Source organism: Mandrillus leucophaeus, unplaced genomic scaffold (assembly GCF_000951045.1).
Source record: "Mandrillus leucophaeus isolate KB7577 unplaced genomic scaffold, Mleu.le_1.0 Scaffold1493, whole genome shotgun sequence".
Lineage (NCBI taxonomy): Eukaryota > Metazoa > Chordata > Mammalia > Primates > Cercopithecidae > Mandrillus > Mandrillus leucophaeus.
The window spans coordinates 230,511-243,781 of NW_012101469.1; positions in this window are offsets into that span (position 1 = coordinate 230,511).

Consider the following 13,271-nt stretch of genomic DNA (forward strand, 5'->3'; position numbering starts at 1 on the left):
ATAATTAATTTATAATCAATTACTCTGTGTATTTTGATAAATAATCACAAAAGGCTGTGATTTCATACAATGTCAGAGACCTGCTATCTCCCTTACTAAAATGAGAACGACACTTTTTATTTATTTATTTATTTATTTATTTATTTATTTATTTATTTATTTTTATTTTTTTTTTTTGAGACGGAGTCTGGCTCTGTTGCCCAGGCTGGAGTGCAGTGGCCGGATCTCAGCTCACTGCAAGCCCTGCCTCCCGGGTTCACGCCATTCTCCCGCCTCAGCCTCCCGAGTAGCTGGGAGTACAGGCGCCCGCCACCTCGCCCGGCTAATTTTTTTTGTATTTTAGTAGAGACGGGGTTTCACCGTGTTAGCCAGGATGGTCTCGATCTCCTGAACTCGTGATCCGCCCGTCTCGGCCTCCCAAAGTGCAAAACGACACTTTTTAGAAAAATTCTCCAGATTCTTTTCATATATCTTTCCTATTTATAGGAAATGTAAAATATAAGACATTTGTATTTGTAATAGCATAAAGAATTCTGTATGTTTACAATATTACTATTCTTAGGAATATACTTTGACCAATGAGATATTCATAGAGAAGATATAAAGCAAAAATACAAATAAATATGCCTACTCTCAGAAGGTTGGGTTTACCAGTAATACATGTAGAATATACGCATCAAATTGCATCCATTGGGACAAACAAAATGAGTGATATCCTTTTATTATGATCTAAATTAAATTCAAGGAAGTACAGACCTGGCCTGTTAACAAACTAAGAATTGGAATTAATAATAAAAACAGAAAATTAACTTGAATTTATGAACTACAGTAATTTTTTTTTTTTTTCAGAAATGAGTAGCTTCATTTCTTTCTATGATATCATATGCTAAGGGTGACTGGTCATCAGAAGGCCATTAAAAATACAAACATATGAAAGTCAATAGCAGCAAAATAACAAATCAATTTTAACTGACTTATTTCCTGCTTAAAAATCATACATATGTATTCATAGGCTCCCTTAATAAGTCCTTATTGCAAGAAAAATAAGTCTCCATTACTTAAAAATTGATGAAGGAATTTATTATAGTAAGAAAATGAAAAAGTCATTCATCCATAACTACTTTTATGATAGTAATAGAAAGAAAGATGGATCTTGTAAGGGCAGGAACCAACCCTCTACATTTCAGAAGCCTAAAAAGATCATGCTTTGGAATACAGGATCACACTGATCTTTTGGTGGGTATGATTTTATAATTAAAAAAATACCTAGAAGGTAAACACACATCTGAAGAATTCAAGACAGGATACATCCATTGGAAAATATTTCTGGGAAATAAATATAATAATACAATCTTTTAAAAATATCGGCTCATTTTTAAGACTCCTAAACAGAGAAACTAAAAAATAATTGTGCAAAGTTTTATTCTTCAGAATATAAAATACTTTATGCTTCCCAATTTACAGTAAAATTTAAGGACCATGAGCCAAATTTTGGTACAGAGGTATCTTGCTGCTCACCACATTCAGACACCTTCACACAGCCATTTGCCCTGATTGGCTGCTTCTGCTTCATTGTTTTTGTAATAAGAGTGGCATGGGCTGCTGAGGCAATAAGAAGCCTTTCCATGTCTTGCATGTCAGCCACAGACTTCTAAGACCTAATTTTTTTTCTTGTCTGCCTCTTTTGGCACTACCTGTAAAAGCCATAACTGTCATAAATCTGCACGTCCCTAATGAAATCTGCTAAGTGAGCCAGCTCATCTTGGGGAATCTGTATCAGCTATAGTCTCTTCCAGCTCCTCTCACTTCTAGATACTCTGTTGACTATAGTTAAGTGTTAGCTGAAAGCAGAGGTATTGAAGCGATTACTCAAAATTATTGGGGGAGAAATGGTGGACTTTATTTAAAAGATTGGCTTAAATATAAATAAAGCTGATTTCCATTTTCATAACAGAGTTTCAGATTTGAATTATATGTGTTTTCACTCTAGTCTAAAAGACACATAAATTTAAGAATTCTCTTAGAAATTTCTGCAAGGAATGTCTTGGAAATAGCAGTAGTAGCTTTGTTGTTAAAATCCGAGATGCCTTTCAGCGTCAATCAGGAGACACAAGAGACAGCAGAACAAGTCATACTGGGCAGAACTCCACTATGGAATTTTATTAAGGAAATTAAAGAAATGGAAGGTTGGTTGTTCAGTCCCAGAGCTAAGTGATCAGTGTCTGTCCCGGTTCCTTTCAGCCCATTTTGATAAAGATAACCCAGTGGGTTATCTTTTTCTCCTCTTAATTCTCATAGCACTTTGTTTGTGCCTGCCTTATATTTACTCCTGCTATCTTACGCTATAGCTGTTTGTGTATCCATCTAATCTCCTTTATTGAACTGGAAACTCCTGAGAGAGAAAAAGATAATATTGCACATTTTTTAAAAATCTTCAACAACAAATAGCATAGGAGGAAATAAAAAAAAAAAAAACTGGAGAGAAATAACATTTCCTAAGCATTACGCAAATATAAAGTGTTACTATTTTGAGGGGATACAATAACAAATTCATGTTGCCAGCCTGAATTTTGAATTAATTGAGATCTAATTCAAAATAGGCATATGGAGACAAAATATCCATTTTAGTTTTGTTAAAATTAAAACTGGATAATAGAATGTAAGGGTGCAGCAACAATGGGCTTCCTAAAAATGCATGCAGAATTAGACAAACTCTCCCACCTGGTCCAGGTGTAGATGGAAAACCTGTCTTCCTCATGTGGGGTCCTGGCCTGGTGAAACTTATATTTAAGCAGAGCAGCAGATCAGAATGGTCACTTTTTGCAGGCATTTGCAGGCCCCAAAGAGAAAATATGAATGTGAGCTAAACTCAACAGACCAATTTATTTCCCCAAACTCAGCAGTGAGGTATTTTCACTCCTCTTCTCTTGGGAAGAAGGCAGTGGGAGATGTAGGGTGCAGACAGAGGTCAGGAACGTCACTAATAAACAATCCCTGTTTAGGTGAGCACAAAACAAAGGAAAGAAGGTTTTCCTACCATCGACATGCTTTCAAACTACATCTTATTTGATCTTTCAACTTATATAAGGCTAAGCATTATTATTCTGGTTTTATAGATGAAGGGAAAGCTCATAGATATTAAATAACTTGCTCTAAGTCTCACAGCTAGTAAATGTTAGAGTCAATATTTGAACGGAAAATGTGTGCTCTTTGTTTGACATAGAGCACACTGTAAGGGTCTGATACATGCTTGGTGAATAATAAGAAAAAAAAAAAAACTCTGCATACAATTATGAATCAAGTAGATAAATCCCCCACATTTTAAGTGGTTCAAGTCTTTTAAATGTAATTATTCTGTATTGTAAATGTGTTTCTATAGATTCAAAATGGACAATCTTTAGTATATGTGGATAGACTATATTGGATTTTTTCCAAATTATTCTTCATCTGTATAAATTTCAATAGTTGGCAATTCTAATAGTTGACTACTCCAATAGTTGGCTAGCTCTTGGAGGCCAGGTAATTGCTATTACTTTGCATGCTCCATAAAAACAATAGAAAGAAGTCCAGAGTTCCTTTATAAGTGACTATTAAGAGAAGCAACATGCAGAAGTAGAAAAATTCTTCATAATGATTTCAAGTTTTCTTAATAAATTCAAAATAAATGTGCATGTGTATATATACACATATATACACACTTGTATATATATATACACACACATATATCATATTTTATTCTTCAAGTGCCAACGGACTATATTTGGCACAATACATGTTTTTACTAAGTTGAACAACTACACATTAGTGTGCTGTAAGTGTGGGGAGAATTACTGATTATTTAAGTGTCTCTGAACTAAGAAGAAAATAAAACACACAGGCTTAAACTTAAACAGGAGCAATATAGGTTACACATAAGGAACACTTTCCTGATCACAAGAGTTATTAAACAGACGTCCTCCCTTAGAGATCTCTAATACTAGGGTAAACAACTAGCTGGTTTAGATACCATGCTGCTTGGAGGCAAAGAGCTAGCCTGAGTGAAGTCTCAAAGGATATAATATAATTACTTGACTTTCATGTAAAATATCAAATAATCATTTTATATTCAGGATGCTTAATGATACTGAAACTCTGTAAAGAAATAACCATGTTTTGTACTAATCTGGTATTCTTAAATTACCCAACACAGTGCTGAACACATCATAGTTACCCAATAAATGTTTACTGACCAGACTGATTTTTCAATGAAGAAGAATGACAAATGGGAAAAGGAGAACTGGATTCTGTTCTTTGCTTTACAAATAAATTGTCTAGGACTTGGAGGAAATCAGTCAATCTCTCAGGGTCTTAATTTCTCTCCTCTGACAATTATGGCTTCTATGAGTTGAGGGCCTCTCTACCCCCACAACACTGTGACCCCACAGTCAGACTAGTCTGCATCCGGTTCATGCTGTCCATTAACCATATCAAAAGGAAAGGACACTGGATAACAAATAAGAAGGTTTGGTTTCTGGTGTCATTTTGCTCATCAACTAGCATTGTTAGCTTGCCCAAATTATTTAATTTCCTTGGAATTCCAACTATAGAAGCCTTTTGGAAGCTCAAATATTCTGTAATTCTACCACAGTGGCATGTTGAATTATATTCTCTGTTTATTCACTAAATCATTTGCAATACGATTTAGGAAAAAAAGAATGACCCAAAATATCATTAAAATTACTTTAAAATATTTTAACAATCAATTATTTAAACAATATGCCTTTATCAATGTATAGCATATGTTCACTTATTTCTCTCAAATGGAAGAATTTATCTCAAATGTCCAAACAATGTTCACTACCTTTGTAAGTTAATGTATTAAAATGTATAGTAACATTAGTTACCATTTCATTTAGAAAATTTATTTGACACTACAGGATTACCAAGCTTGAATAGCCACACTACTTATGCTGTGGCACCAATAATTTGGACAAGTCATATGAAGAAACTTTTTAGAAAGCTGAAAGTATACCAAAAGCCTTTGATTTGCTCCCCAGAAATTTAAAAAAAAAAATGTGATTTTCCCTTTCAAATGACTTGTTATCAGCAAATATTTACACTAATACTGATAACCAAATAGTTTAACTACTCGAACTTTAAGTGACAATTCCAGCATGATTAGAATCTGTAGATAAGGAAATGAATAACAGGCATATTGACTGTATGCTTGTATGCATTTATGTTTGAAAGGATGATGGGTATTCATTCATCCAATAAGCATTTATGGAATTCCCCTATGTGCTAGACAATTGTGAGCTGGGGATGAAAAAGTGATAAGACATAGTTCTTTCCCAGAAGATATCCCCAATCTAATTGACAGTATAAATGTGTAAATAAGTACAGTGCTCTGTAAGAAGTTATGGAACAGAGGTATTAGTGTATATAACATGAAAGGGAAGAGAGTGTAACTAATGGGCCTAGAAATAAGGAACAATAGATTTATAGCTTTCACAAGCACCCCAGATGAATATAGAAGGCTTATATGTGAAATAGCAAAAGAAAAGAATACAACTATATAAATGAGCACACATACAGAAAAGAATCTACAAATTTGAGAAAAATGAGATTTCTAAAACGTAAAGTTAACTGGTTGAAACCTGAAGCAGTATAATCAGAATTACAGAAGAAGGGGATGTTTAGCAACATTCTGACCTCCATCCACTAGATGCCAGTGGCAACTACTCCTCCCCTCAGCTGTGAAAATCGATAGTGTCTCTGAACATTGACAAGTGCGTCTGGGGGACACAATCACCAAGGTTGAGAGCCACTGCCATAAAGAACATATGAGAAACAAAAAGTACTGGCCTATTTTGCTCATAGTTGTGGATACAACATCCTAAACAAAATGATAGAGAATTGACTTTAATAGCAAATAAAATGATGATACCAGTCAGATTATTTTCTGAAATGCAATTATAGTTGCATATTTGAAAATCTATAAAAATAGTCACTCACGCTAGCAAATGAAAGAAGAAATTTACATCCTTTCAATAGAAAAACATATATACATATACATACAAATATGCATATATATAGATCTATAGATAGATCTATGTTTATATATATGTGCGCGTGTGTGTGTGTATGCGTGTGTGTATGAACCAGTAGTTTACAATGTTTTTGGCACCAGGGACCGGTTTTGTGGAAGACAATTTTTCCACAGACCGGGGTAAGGGGAATGGTTTTAGGATGATTTAAGTGCATTACATTTACTGTGCACTTTATTTCTATTATTATTACATTGTGATAGTAATGATTATACAACTCAACATAATGTAGAATCAGTGGGAGCCCTGAGCTTGTTTACTGCAACTAGACAGTCCCATCTCGGGGTGATGGGAGACAGTGACAGATTATCAAGCATTGGTTCTTGTAAGGAACACACAGTCTAGTTCCCTTGCATGTGCAGTTCACAGTAGGGTTTGCATTTCTATGAGACCTAATACCATGGCTGATCTGACAGGAAGTGGAGCTCAGGTGGTGATGTGAGTGATGGGGAGGAACTGTAAACACAGATGAAGCTTTGCTCACTCACCCGCCACTCACCTCCTGCTGTGTGGCCCAGTTCCTAACAGACCATGGAGCAGCTCTGGTCTGTGGCCCAAGGTTTGGGGATCCTTGACACACACTATGTGCACATTTGAATATCCCCCACATCATCCAGTGGAAGGCATTTTTTCCCTTCGTTTGTTTATTTAATCTATATCTTGTAAGAATCAATCTGCATGTGAATCAGAAAACATTCTTTAGATTCAGTGCTATGCCTGAAAGAAGGGGATACCAGTGAAATTTAGCTAATCAAGAGCCTTCAAGTTTGTACCTCTTTAGAGGAAAAGTTAAAGAGTAAGATTAACTAACAAGATTGTTTATAAATGTTTAAATTCCATCCACTTAAGGGCAGACTCTAGATTTATTATTTATTTGTTATTTATTATTTTAGAGACAGGGTCTCACTCTGTTGTCCAGGCTGAGTGCAGTGGTGTGATCACAGCTCACTGAAGCCTTGAACTCCTGGACTCAAGTGATTCACCTGCCCCGGCCTCCCAAAGTGCTGGGATTATAGGTGTGAGCCACCATGCCCAGCCTAGATTTATTTAAATAGTACAACAAATGCCCATTAAAATGCTGGTCTCTATATTTTAAAAGGCAATTCAAATAAGTTAAATTCAATTTATATTAATGCAAAGTAAAAGCATTTTAAAATGACTATTTAATTCAATGCTGTAGCATTCAACTAAATGGCCTTTGAAACCAACTGACCTCTACTGTTACCAGCCAGTAAATAAACATGAATGACTCATTACTACACTCACATGAATGTTCATTTGCAATGGCTTTAGAATGCACTGGATATCAAAATGATCTCTATTATATTTTATTTAATCATGTACATTAATAAACCTGAGATGACTGTATGTTCAACAATCCAGCAAGCTGAATCTCTAGCAGTACCATCTCTAGCAAATAGTCATTTAACGAAATGAAAAGAAAAAATGATTCTAACATCAATGAGACTGAGAGAACAGGTTCTTTGCAGGTGAGGTGCTCTACTCCATACCACCATCCCCAGTCCTGGGCAAGTAGGAAGTCAATGTTACCTCATTATATCACACACTGGATTCTTGATTATCATACTCTTGATTCTAAATCTATTGTTCCTTATTTCTAGGCCCATTAGTTACACTCTCTTCCCTTTCATGTTATATACACTAATACCTCTGTTCCATAACTTCTTACACAGCACTGTACTTATTTACACATTTGTACTGTCAATTAGATTGGGGATATTTTCTGGGAAAGAATCATGTCTTATCATATGAACATTGATCTTAATTGTATTCAGTTTGTACAAATGGACTCAGCAAAATGAAACCATGGAAATCATTTCTCTAAATATCTTGTCACTTATATGAGTGACCATGAGTAACTAACTTCAGTTAAAATAGGAGATAAGTGAAAGTAAATGAACTAGTGGATGCAAAGTCTAACATGCCTTGTTAGCCTAATAGCTATTATAAAAATAATTATTATACCTAACAATGGCGAATTGCTGTGATAGGTACTTCAAATATATCTATAATAAAGACAATGATGATACAGCAATAATAATACTTAGTCAAAGAGAAATACATAGCTTGTTGCCCGTCAGGTGAAGGGAGGGCTCATGGCAAACACTATTCCCATAGTACAGACCATGTTGTCTTCAGTGGTCATCATCCCACTTTTACCTTGAACACAATGCAGTCCTTAACCCTTCTTCTGAGATTGAGTCAGCACTGGGATCACCATTGCCAAATAATTTCATTCAGAAATAGAGACTATTGCACTTGAATGAAAAAAAAGAGCCTGGGTGAAATTAGGGTTTGCCTTTGTGAATTTACACTTTTCTAGACAGAGGATGCTTCTTGGGATGAACCCTGTCCCAGGAAGGTCCAGACATAGTTGCCTTTAAACATCTTCTGCCTCTCCAGCCCTTCCTATTGCTGCCTGCACAAGCCCTGCTGGGAGGGAATGATAAAGTGAAACTGACACATTTTCCAACCTATTCACACCTACAATTTTGTCTTGCCTTTGGTAGTCTCAATGAAACCTACAGCCCTAACCTTAGGTGTCTTCAGTGGGGATATTTTTTGTTTGTTTTGTTTTCTCTTACCAGCTTATTCCTATATGCCCCATCAGGAACTAACTTTGTTAAGGGAAAAAAAAAAAGAATGTAATTTTTTAAGATCAATAATAGAACATTAGAATAAATGCTTTTCAACTGTCATCTTAAAACAAACAAAGATGCCTGACTATATAAAATTCTCAGGCATTTTAGTAATATGGCCAGACAGAAAAAATTCAGAAAGGACAGTTATAAGGCATGGTAATAGTGATTCTTTTAATCTATTATGTTCCCTTTCAGAAATTAAGAGAAGGAAGCAATCACTGTCCCCTATTACATTCCCAATATAGGCAGCAACTAAGTTCATAAATGAGAGTACCACTTATAGTTATCATTTGAGCACCACCCTTTATGCTAAGTGCTTTAGATGCATTATCTTATTTAATTCTCACAGCAACTTTTGTGGCTTAGACACCACCATTATTCTAAATATTACCAATGAAGGAAGAGTCTTAGCAAAATAAAATAACTTGCCCATGTTAACACAACTCATAAGTGACAGAGCTAGGTCTCAAACACACGAGTCTTTGAATCCAATGCACTTACCCGCATGCTATAATGCCTTAAAACACCACTTTGTAAGGCTTGGGCTTATGTTTCAATCTTTGCTTCTAATCAGTGAGCTCCTTCAGGACATAATTTATTTCTCATTAATTTTTATATCTCCAGAGCATGGAATAATGCCTGATACAGAGCAGGAACTCAATGATTGTCAAATGAATAAAATGCTGAATTAATAAATAAATAAAGGAAGGAATTAATTTTAAAAGGAAACAGAAAATTGAGGTGTGCAAAAAGCTAATTCTATACCAAGAATATTATTCCTGTGGTTAGTTTTGTGCCCCTCCATTTGCATTGTAGCAACATATGAGTATTTTATAAGTATCATTTTTACTTTAGAATTAAATGAAATGCTTTAAAAAATACGTACTTTACTCAGGGATTTAAATGAATGATTGAAATTCCATAATCAGAACGTGACACAACCAAAACAGCGTATAATCGTATGTTTCCCATAATAAGCTACTTGAAATGTTCTTAGGGTTACAATATTGTAATCTAGACATGAGAGGAAGATCTGTGCTCTCGACAACATTCAACACAGGCACTTCAACTGGCTCTGGATAAAAGACAAACCTCCTCTTTTGCATTACATAGATGTTCTCTCTTTCCTTATCAGTAAGTAGACAGTCTTAACTGTTACCTTCACATCCTTTGCCATCTTCCTTCAGCTTCTGGTCAGCTTGACATTTGCAGTAATAACAGCCAACTGTATTACAGCATCGATCTTGACAGCCACCATTGTCAATGGTACATTCATTTACATCTGCAAGTGAATAGTGAAACAGAATTAGCCTCCTGTAACTAGACATACAAAAAGAAACTTTGGTGGCTCTCTGTTAAAAATGAACCATCACAGAATGACATCATTATTTAACCTTGGATTAAATGAAATAAAACAATATTTCATTTTAATTAGAATGAATACACTCTAATTTTGATGTGAAGAAAGAGACAAGTCATAATTTTGGCATCTGAAATACTACTTTTGAACAATAAACTAAGGTATTTTCTAGTCTTATGGATTTGGGAAGCTTATGGTACAGACCCAGAAATTTCACACACAATTTTTTGAGGATGAAATTGAGAACAATGAGAGAAACTAAACTAAAGTCAGGACACTAGGCCACCTCCTTACCTATTAAATATGTTGTTATTGGCTTCTCAAATAATTATTACTCACCACTATATATATGCCATTGTAGTGGACAGTGTGAGAAAGGTAAAAGAGTATTTCCATGGTTTCCGAAGTTTAAAATGTAGCTGGAGTTGAGGACTAAACAAAAATGTGATTTGGTTGAGTCCATATACAGGATATGCCCACAGACTACTCCTAAACCCATGGCCATAAGTCATCTTTACAGACAGGGTTCAATTTTATGTATTTATCCAATCCAGTTAACAATTGGCAAGTATTCCAATCCATCTTCAAGTTTGATAGTGGCCTGTGAGGTGGCTTGATTTACAGTTCTGCTCAAATGAGGTACCTCTTCTGCATGTTGACTAGTTGATTTGATAGGTCCTCGCCTCATGAGATGAGTGTGGCTTGAAGAGGGGATGGAGTGGACAAGGAGGAGGTATGGAGGGGCAGGGAAAAATGGGAGAAAGAGGAAGAGGGAGACAGAGGGAGACAGAGAGAGACAGGGAAAGGAGAGGAGAAGAGTTTGGTCAGGAACAGCAGAAGAAGTAAAGTAGAAGCATAGGCAAAGTCTCACCGAAGTGTGGATCTATCACAGCAGAAAACAATTGATACTGAAAGACCAATCAGGTAATAGGCAGAGTGAGCAACAATGCATCTTGACTGAATGTAACTGATTTTGTCTGATTCCCTTGCTATGCAACTTTCACTGTTTTGTTTAAGTTAACTTTTCATTCAAGTGTGTCTGGCTTCTCTCATTCAGCATTGTTTAGAAGATACATCTATTTTGTTGCATACACTTGTAGATCACACATTCTTATTCCTGTACATTGTTCCCTTCTATGAATATACCACAATATTCATTTCACAGAAGATGAGCATTTAACTGTTTTCTTATTTTTGGCTTTTGTGAAGAGTGCTGCTATGAACATTCTCATAGATGTCTTCAATGAGCTTACCAATGCATTTCTGTTGGGTAATACAGTTGACCCTTAAATAATACAGGTTTGAACTGTACAGGTCCACTTTATATGTGGATTTTTCTAAATACAGTCGGCCCTCTATATCAGCAGGTGGTGCATCCACAACGAAATGTGGAGTCAAAGTACAGTATTCACAGGATATGAAACCTGCATATGTGGAGGGCCTGCTTTTTATATACTCAAGTTCCACAGGGCCAGACACAGGACTTAAGTATCCACAGATTTTGGCATACACAGGTGTCCTGAAACCAACATACCCCTGCAGATACTGAGGAGCAGCTGTACATCTAAGAATGGACTTGCTGGGTCAAAAGGTCTGAGGTACTGTTTAGTATTTATAGATAAATGGTCTTCTTAAGAGGCTACTCTAATTTACACTCCCACCAGTGGAGTTCAGATGCTACTCATTCTTGCCAACATTTGGGATACGCTGGGTTTTTTTAATTGATCTATTCTGGAAGTTTAATAATAGCATCAGGTTGTGATTCTAATTTGCATTTTCCCAGTGATTAATCAGGTTAAGAACATTCTCATGTTATTGGCCATTTGGATAACATCTTGTTGAAATGCTTGTTCAAATAGTTTTTCCATTTGTCCAATTCCTAAAATATTCATGATTGTACTTGTGGGTCCTCAAATAGGATGCTAAGAAAAAGTGGTGGCAATGGTTATCCTCTTCTTGCTTCAAATCTCAGGAGAGTGTTTAACAGTTCAAGGTAGGCATGATGGGTACTGTTGGGTAGATACAGATAGATATAGATAAATGTTCCTTTCTAATCCTAATTTCTTTCATATTTGATTCATAAATAGGTGTAAAGTTTTATCTACCACATTTTTTGAATCTATAAAGATAATTAGATGTTTTTTCTTATTCTGTTAACATGATAAATAACAGGATTGAATTTTGCATCTCTAAAATAAACCTGGTCATGATACACTACCTTTTTTAATACATGCCTGAGTTCACTTAGCTAATACTTCATTTGGAATTTTAAAGATATGTTTCATGAGACATATGTGCCTGTACGTTTTCTTGTTGGTAAATAGTCTTCTTGATTTTGACACCCAGGTTGTACTAGATACATCAAAAAAAGTTAGAAGTGTTTCCTTCTTTTCTACTGCTGAAATAATCTGTGCAAGATTGGTATAATTTATTAATTAAATGTTTGAAAGAGCTCATTTATGACACTACCTAAGGCCTGGGATTGTGGGGTGCGTGTGTGTGTGTGTGTGGGTGGGTGTGTGTGTGTGAAGGCTTTCAATTACAGATTCAATTTCTTTGATATAAGAATATTCAGACTTTTATTTAAATATGTGGGATAAACCATGTGTTTCAAGGAATTTGTCCCTTTCATATTAACGTTCAAATGTATTGCTGTTAAGTTGCTCATAATATTCTCATACTACTGTTTTAAATGATTGTCCAGTTGTGCTGAGGTCACCTTTCCTATTCCATGAAATTCTTGTGTGTCTTCTCTTTATTTTCTTATCAGCTTTGCTAGGAATTTGTCAGTTTTATCTATCTATCTATCTTGACTATCATCTATCTATTTCAGTCTTTTCCAAAAAAACAAACAAACAAACAAACAAACAAAAAACCTGTGGCTTTATTGATTTTTCAGCATTGCACATTTTCCCCACATAATCAATTTGTGCTATGATCTTTATCATTGCCTTTATTCTACTTTCTTGGGTTTCTTTCACTATTCTGCTTCTAAGTTCTCGAGATGGAAATTTAGATAATTGATTTTTAGTATTTCTTTTAAAAAATATTCCTAGTTTTCCATAATGGCTGAACTAGTTTACAATTCCACCAACAGTGTAAAAGTGTTCCTATTTCTCCACATCCTCTCCAGCACCTGTTGTTTCCTGACTTTTTAATGAT